The following is a 9230-nucleotide window of genomic DNA, read 5'->3' as shown; positions in this document are numbered from 1 at the left end:
TAAACTGCTAAGCTAGCAAGAAATAAAGATGTTAAACGGCCATTACCTTGCTGAAGAACTGCTGCCTGATAAAAGAGGCACCACCCGCCTCCTGCTTCACATACACACACTCAGTTAGATGTTGATCAAATGGCCAAGAGACGTGAAAATCCGCAGTTTATAAACACTCGGGGAAAGTTCGAGACCTTTCATGAATAATAAAGCCACACCCTCTGAATTTTATTGGTAGATGAAAAAGTTACACACAAAATCGAAGAAGAAGCCTGTGATAGGCTGAAAATTAATTACAGAAATTAGGGATTGGCTGAATTCAAAACTGGCGGAAAGAAAAGGTCAATATTGCCAACCCAAAAATGAATGAACATAATTTAGTAAAGAACAAACTTATGAATACAAAATTTCTTCAAATAAAGTTCCTTCACTTCGCACCAGGCTGCATGATCATAGCTTTTTTTTTTTTTTTTTTTTTTTTTTTTGTAGTGACCTCCATGAGAGAATGTTCAAATTTCTTGATGAACGGAAAACAAAAAAACAAGTTGAAATACACACAGTACTGGAAACTTCACCATCACAAAATTAAGGTAGTGACATCTTCTGAGTAAAAGTTTAAGTAGATCTAATTCCAAGTTCTGTGTTTCTCCTGTAGAGGAGTTCTAATTGGAGCAAGATTTAAATGTGCGGTGTAGAGGTGTACCGCTCGGTACAAAGTCAAAGAAATATTAATGTTTATTTATTCCACCTATTCAAATGGGAGCTCTTCTCCCCTGCTAATGGTTAAGTTCTAAAGCTTATTGTTATCTGTTGTTAAATCTTGCTATTGTTGTTGCCTTGGAAAAAAAATAGAAACAAAACAAAAAGGAAAAGTAAATAATTTTGGGATACATTGAAAATTTAAAGTTTTGATGTGGTTTTTGTTCAGTCGCCTAAATCCTATCGCTTCTTCCCCTCCCCTGCTCTTGTTGGAATAATAATAATAATAATAATATAATTTTATGTCCCACTAACCAAAGTTCACGCTTTTCAGAGACGCGAAGTGCCGGAATTTCGTCCCGCAGGAGTTTTTACGTGCCAGCAAATCTACGGACATGAGGCTGACGTATTTGAGCACCTTCAAATACCACCGAACTGAGCCAGTATCGAAACCGCCAAGTTGCGGTCAGAAGGCCGGTGCCTCAACCGTCTGAGCCACTCAGCCCGACACATTGAATTTCGCCCTCTCCACCTCATTGCCAAGCTCATCACTAGAGCCCGGATTTCCATGCACTATCAAATCTCAAAATATGCATGCATTCATGCACTATCAAATGACGGAACATGCACAATAAACTAGAAAATATGCACTAACAAAATTCAGTTCCATACTGTCATATTTTCATTTCCTTTTGAAACACTGTACAACAACAAATTTATCCGCATTTTCTTCATTTAACTTCATTCTTTTATCTGACAGAACATTCCTGAAAACAGAAAATGATCTTCCTACGCCAGAAGAAGTGGCACGTTCATACTTAAACGAAGACATTTAGGACGAAGTATATCTGAAGTTATCTCTTTTAAGAAAATAACTTAGAAATTCCTTTCCCTCAATCCATTTAGACACGAGGTCTCTAACAGGAGCCATGACACCAACACTTCACAGCACAGTCCAACACTAAATTACAATTTGAAGCGTGTTAGCGTGCTGCTAATTTTGGCCTTGGACGTATGACCAGTGGGAGTTCGGGGAAGGAAATTCCAGGAAAATAAAAGAGGATTCAGTGTAAAACCAAGGTTTGTAAGCTGCTATCTCAGTAACGTGGTGTCACCAAAGTGTGATTCAAGTTTTGATTTCTTCGTCTATCAAAAAAAAAATTAGTAGTGCAAAATTTAGGGTTAATTTTTTACCGGGACACCTTATTTCTAAGGATTAGAGCGTTCGACGCGGTGATCTTCCCGCTTATGTCTGTGTTTACTCAAGCAACAGATAAGAAAGTGCTTGGCTAACTGGATTATCGGACCTCTATGCATTTAACTTTGGTTGTCAAGTAGTATGCCAGGAATACATTTTCTTTCTCCCGCAATGATAGACAAATAACGTGGACGTACGGTCCCAAATTCTGCAAACCAAAGTTCAAAAACGGGACTATCATGCAAGTTAACATAATATATGTGTCAAAGTCATAAGAAAAGTCATATAATCCATCATAAATGTCTAATTATTCGCTAAATCCAAAATTTTCAAAATATGCATTATGCTTGAATTTTCTCCCAAAAAGGCCAAAACATGCAGACATGCACGGAAAAAGTACGGTTATTTAGAATTGATTAGTCATAAAACGAATATTTGCAAAGTTTCACAAGTGTAAGCAGCTTATTTAGGAACATGCATTTGCATGGAAATCCGGGCTCTACTCATCACACATCCACACGCGCAGGTCGCTCATGGCCATCAACTAGAAAGAACTGCACCAGGCCTAAGCGAAGGCCACATGACATCACTATTAAGTTTACGGAGCCTTAACTGAAAATTCTCTTTAGTTTCATTGCAATCAAATAAAAAATTGTCCATGTTAGTTTTTTGGTTTAGCCCTTTCGCTCCCGACACATATTCTATAATAGGGTGATTAATTGCCACTGCCTAAGTGATTATGATCTAATAATGCCGAAAAAGGCTTTTTCGAATTTACAAACACCACTAGGCGTATTTTTGACCCCTCACAATTGTGAGGATCAGTGATAAACCGTAACCCTCACGATTGTATCGGATTCACTGTTGTAGTAAGGTAGAGTATGGCTGAGATCTGGCATTTGTCATTCTAAAATGTGTTTTATCTACGAAATACAATTGTTGCTGTGATATCCTTAATTGAAGTAAATGTGTATTACCTTTTAACCAGAAATACAACAATTGTACGTAATAACATAAATATTGACTACAGCACGCTAAATGTCACTTTAGGATCTGTTTTTATGACAGAAGTTCTACAGTGCATTAATGTCTCTACTCCTACTGTGTGGAACAAATGGAAATAATTATTGTCTTTATTTAAGCAAAGGTAACCATTGAATTTCGTGCATTGTGTGCGAGATCTCCGTTGGCAGTCGTGAAGTCTGCAACCTGGTGGAGCCTTAAAATTATCCACAATCTGATAGGCCTTATGTTCCAAACCAAGTCGTTTGTCTTGTCTGGACATACCTGCAGGTCTTTTTTTGTGGGTGAGACATTCTCCATTCCATTCTCCTCATTCAAACAATCATTCCTTTTATCTTTTGGGTCCACCTAGAAGGTACCTACTCCGCAATGGTCAACCGGAAAACTAGCAGGTCCATCATCTCTCTTGGTGCCTTGCCATTCAACTTGCAGTCCACACGATACTCATTCCAGCTATTTACAATAGCCAAGTCGAACATGTGTAAAATTAATTTTACAGTCCATTTCTTAGATTTAATCCATCACACGAATTCAGATTCTGAACTAGAACCATCTGCACAAGGTTCTGGTTTCAATGCTGTCTGGTCATCACTGTCATGAAAGTCCTCAATATCTGATGTACCTTATCTAATACATCTTAAATAGCCTCTGGATCGTCTAGGACGTTTCCTAGTGGCCGTATTTTATCGGAAAAGTTATAGAGACGTTGGATTATATTTTTCTTAAAATTAGGCATAGCCTAGATAGTAGACTACCAACTGTAAAACACATATATGTGAAAATATACTCCCGCTAAGTAAATATATGCTTCAGCATTGTAATTAGTATCAGAAACAACGTAACTACTGCCACTTTAATAGCGATAAATGCATGTCTGACGAACTTAACCTCAAACCCGGGTAGATACAGGTATTATAGGTACACTCGCTGGCTGAACGGTCAGCGTACTGGCCTTCGGTTCAGAGGGTCCCGGGTTCGATTCCCGACCGGATCGGGGATTTTAACCTTAATTGGTTCATTCCAATGGCACGGGGGCTGGGTGTATGTGTTGTCTTCAATCATTATTTCATCCTCATCACGACGCGCAGGTCGCCTACGGGAGTCAAATAGAAAGACCTGCACCTGGCGAGCCGAACCCGTCCTGGGATATTCCGGCACTAAAAGCCATACGACATTTCATTTACTCCGAACACCCACAAACGTGAATGAATAATTCACATGTGAATTGAATACCCCAAATACTTTTAGATTGGAAATAAACGTAAACAATTTAATTCTATAGAATATTAAGTTAATAATTTATTGCTATATTACAGTTAAATGCACAAACTGACTAAAATAGAAATATAATTAAATTACCTCTTTGTGCCCTCTTGTTACACAGCAAGCATTGAAACTCCTTGTTTTCAAGTTTAATGCTGAGTTATACCGCCAGACTGCAGAGCTTTCGCATTATCCAGAATCCTTACTTTCATGTGAGAGATTGAACGAAGTCAACAACAATAATTCATATCTAGGCAATGTTAAATCTACACTCGCAATCGTGAGTGCAGGGAGCAAAAGGGTTATCTACTTTCAGGTTAGGACCCCCTCGCAAAATTAAAAATAATCTTATTTGCTTTACATACCACTAACTGTTTTCGAGGACGCCGTGGTGCCGGAATTTAGTCCCCCAGGAGTTCTTTTACGTGCCAGTAAATCTACCGACACGAGGCTGACGTATTTGAGCACCTTCAAATACCACCAGACTGAACCAAGATCGAACCTGCCAAGTTGGGGTCAGAAGGCCAGCGTCTCAGCCGTGTGAGCCACTCAGACCGGCCTCGCAAAAGTAAGGTTGACATTGTTACCCCCAGAGTATCGTCCACATCCCCATGTGAACATGGAGAGTGAACGCCACTAACTATCCCTACAAACTCCGGTACCAGACACAATTACCAGCAATGCCAATTGTTGTAGTCTTGGCTCCTTGTCAGTTTACCAGGTGACTCATACTAACACCCACCTCCTGACAGATATTGGCGAGGTCGCTGTTCCCTCTGTGTGGGTAGCACGTGACCAAGATTCACTTATAATACGTGTTTTCTCTGGAGGTGTCGAGACGTTCCATATACCCATTTCACTGAACTCTAAGACCTCATTTAAGGAGTATTGTTGCAAATCGTGTTATGCCCACAGAACAGAATTTTACACACACACACAAACCTGATGCTGGCACCGCGGTGTAGGGGTGGCGTGCCTGCCTCTTACCTGGATACCCTGGGTTCGATTTCCGGTCAGATCAGGGATTTTTACCTGTATCTGAGAACTGGTTCAAGGTCCACTCAGCTTACGAGATTACAACTGAAGAGCTATCTGGCGGTGATATAGCGGCCCCGGTCTAGAAAACCAAGAAAAATGGCCGATAGGATTCGTCGTGCTGACCACACAACACCTCGTAATCTGCAGGCCTTCGGGCTGAGCAGCGGTCGCTTGGTAAGTCAAGGCCCTTTGCGGCTGATTGCGAGGAACAATGTAACTAATCTCTAAACACTCGAACGGAAATGTAACTAGGCCTACCTTAGGCGTGCGTCAAGAATCCGCTGAAAATGAAATCACTTCAAAATTGGTTTTCATTAAAACTGGAAAAATGTTCTGGACATAACACTGTTTGTTCCACACAATATGGTAATCGTGTTGTAACAATAATGAGCCATGTCATTTGTCAAATTCTTATGTAATTAAAAAGAAACCACTTATTATATACAATTCATAATGCAGGTTTATAAGGTTGTTCAAGTGCAAAATCACTGTAACAGCAGTAACACTCTTTCCTTTGACAAACTTCATATTTTGTTTATGCCTCTGTCTGGCTCGAAGCAGTGGCTCAAATGTAGTCATATCACAATTTCTATGAAATAAAAAGATATACCAATACTAGAAAGAACAGTGTGAACATCGCGTTTCCATTTGAGTGCTTGATATGTCTTGGGTTGAAATAATGTGTCTAACAATGCACTTCAGTATTATAGGCATTGCATTTATCGTAAAACAAATTGTCATGGTTTCTGCGCTTCATACGTACTTTGCCTCTGATTTTATGTGCCATTCGTTCTTTTCTTTCTTCTGTCTGTTTACGGCTCCCTTTAAAATGCTCCCCTACAGTAATGTCGTGCTCCATCTTGAGGCTAAAATGCAAGTAAGGCTGCCTTGTTCGAGATTGGTGCCTAATCTGCATAATAGCCAACATAACACAACAACGACTTCCGTTGTATTCAACGGGACAAAATATATCTGCGGACTTAACATGATTTGCGCCGAACACCTTGGTGGGCAAAATACGGTTTACAACGACAGCTAGTTATTGAGCTTAATTTTCACGAGGACTAAATGTGGTTTGACCCAATATGATTTAACTGCATGAAAGAGCACGTAAGAAACTATATGAAACCGTGTCGAACTCAATTTTGTCGAGAGGTGGACATAATACGGTTTGCAACGATAGTCCTCATTTATTTCATGTAATTTGAAGTGTATAGCAAAGAAAGCGTTCACAGAGATACTAAACATATTGACCAACAGGAATATGAATCTAGGGCAATGCACGCGAAATGTCACAGAAAAAAGATAGGATTAAAAAAAGAGAAGTAATATATTAGAAAAACAAAATGGTTGGAGATATTCATTTCTGTACAATATCAGCTTCGTTCTGTTCAAAAGTCTTCATCATATTAATCATAGAATGTATTACATTTTTCTGACACATTTTTCTGCTTTACGTCGCACCGACACAGATAGGTCTTATGACGACGATGGGATAGGAAAGGGAAGGAAGCACCGTGGCCATAATCAAGATACAACCGCTGCATTTGTCTTGTGTGAAAATGGGAAACCCCGGAGAACCATCTTCACGGCTGCCGACAGCGGGGTTCGAACGCGCTATCTACCGAATGCAAGCTCACAGCTGAGAGACCCTAACTCCACGGCCAACTCAGTCGGTCGTTCCAACAAGAGGGTTCGTTATTTAAGTGTGGGAGGTGATCCAGGCTAGGTGGTACACAAACAAAAAACATCTGGAAGCTTGGCGTGGTCAGGAGGAAGTGTTGTCGTTTAACTACGAAGTTACACTGGACGACGGGTACTTTCTGAAGAAACACATTGCCCAACTGATACGGAAATTCTTTCATCTGGAAGTCTCCGATCTGATTGAGATTTGGTACAGCGACTTCGGTAGAAATATTTTATTCAGTCATACTAAAATTAGATGACCAGTCATACATTTAGCAGCTGTTTCGGAGTGCCAAAGTTTGCTCATTTGAGCATTTTTTCTTCCCTTTCAAAATCGTCCTCCACTTGGAGGCTGCCAAAAACAAAGAATACACGAACAGTTTAATTCAAAAATAAAAAAGTAAATTATGTCTCAGTCTGGCGAGTATAAGTGATGTCTGAGTATCAAAAGAGAACCCCTGAGCGCTTTTAGCCCCCAGTCGATGAACTCCTTGGTATTGATGTTAAAGGTCTTCATCAGTTCTATCGTCTTCTTAGGGATTGTTCCTCTTGCATCGATCATGAGACCCCTCACTTCTATGTCGTCCAGTTCGTATTTATTCTTATAATACGGCACTGTAGGCAGGTAGATAGACTTCTTTTCTTGGTCCACTTCGTTTGGTTGGTCGGAGTGTGTTTCGAATCTTACTGTGGGGTCTAATATATAACCTTTCTTCCCTTTAATTGCGATCATATCAATCCTTCTCGTGCTGCCATTTACTCCAGTCCCATGGACTTCCTCATGTACTTGAAATCCTTTCTCACGGAGCGTCTGTGCTATGGATGACCTGATGTTGTGATGTCTAGTGTTTCGAAGAGCTTCACCGAAGGCACAGAAACCCAAGACGTGAGGTAATGTTTCGGTCTCACTACATCTTCTGCAGCCGTTACCATCAAGGGACCTTCCTGGTACAGCTCTTACAGGTGCAACGTTACATGCCATTTTCAGCGCATCTCTCCACTCCGTGCTAGAAAGGCCATAATGGTTTCTAACCTAGCGGTTTGCGGGAAGGAACTCCTTGTACAGACACACTCCCTGACTTCTACTTCTCAACTGGCACCATTTTTCAAATTCAGATTCTCGTAATGTATTTCTGAGTTTCTTGGTGTCATACTCACCGTGCCTGTTCTTCATATCCTCAGTTTTACCATTTACGTTTAACTCAGTTAAACATCTGTTAATTTCTTCATCTTGGTTTCTAGTGGCTTCGATATATTGGTTCTCCTTCCGTTTCAGAATGTTGCAGCTGTTTATATTCTGAACCAAGGCTTCCCAGCTTGCTCTAAAAACGCCTAACCCTTTGTACCGTTTATCTGAGTAAATCATAGAATCCGGAGTGTCAGTAGGAAGGGATAAGATCTCCTTTAGTGCACTATTATCAAGTTTATCAGCGTCTTCCAAAAATCGCCGTGGTATTTTACCTGCAGGAATGCAGAGGAACTGGTAAGTCAACGTAGGACAGACTGAAGAATTTAGAATTGAAAATTTCTGATCCGGATGAAACCAGGGACAGGATGATAACGAGGCGAGTTTCTGCTGAAGGAGTGTCATTGATTTCTTGGAATCAAATAACATAGTATCTGCATAATTTACCCCTAAGTATTCGTCATATTCATTCCTCGAAATACATTTAATCTCCATACTTTCTTCGACTGTAATGAGCCCTTCGTTTATTTCTCCTCTACTGATATTGATAACTTTAGATTTTTGAGGGTTCACGAAACCTTTGTAAAGCTAGTTTCGTCAGTTCTATTGCAGAGTTTCGGGTTTTTTCCCCTACAATAACCGTATCATCTGTGAAGCCTAGTATTGTTAAAGGTCGCAGTCCGTTGGCAAGAGAATAACTATGCGTGTCACATAGTTCTTTTTCACCATTTTCTCGAAAAATGTGGCAGGAGGGAGCTGCGGGAAGTAATGTGTTTGCGAGAGAGAACTGGCCAGCCGCGCCGCCTCTACCTGCTTCCCGCCGCTACGAGCAACCTTTGACGTCCAAAAACAGGTACTAAATATACGATGGGGCATCTATTTTTAATATGACTAGCATGGGCGCCCGCAAGGGGGGGCAAGGGGGGGGGACTTGCCCCCCCCCCCTGGAATTCTAAAGATGTTGATGTTCAATTGTTTAATATCATACCAGATTATTTAATAAACTGAAATTACTGACAGTCATCTAGCATATGTTATAACTGGAAGTTTCTGTAAACAATTTAATGTTGCTGACGTTATATTGGTTTTTATATTCAAGAAAATTGTTAATGTGCCCCCCCCTGGAAAAGATCCTGCGGGCGCCCA

Source organism: Anabrus simplex, chromosome 8, assembly GCF_040414725.1.
Source record: "Anabrus simplex isolate iqAnaSimp1 chromosome 8, ASM4041472v1, whole genome shotgun sequence".
NCBI lineage: Eukaryota > Metazoa > Arthropoda > Insecta > Orthoptera > Tettigoniidae > Anabrus > Anabrus simplex.
The sequence above is the reverse complement of the archived record's forward strand: the minus strand, read 5'-3'. Positions refer to the sequence as shown.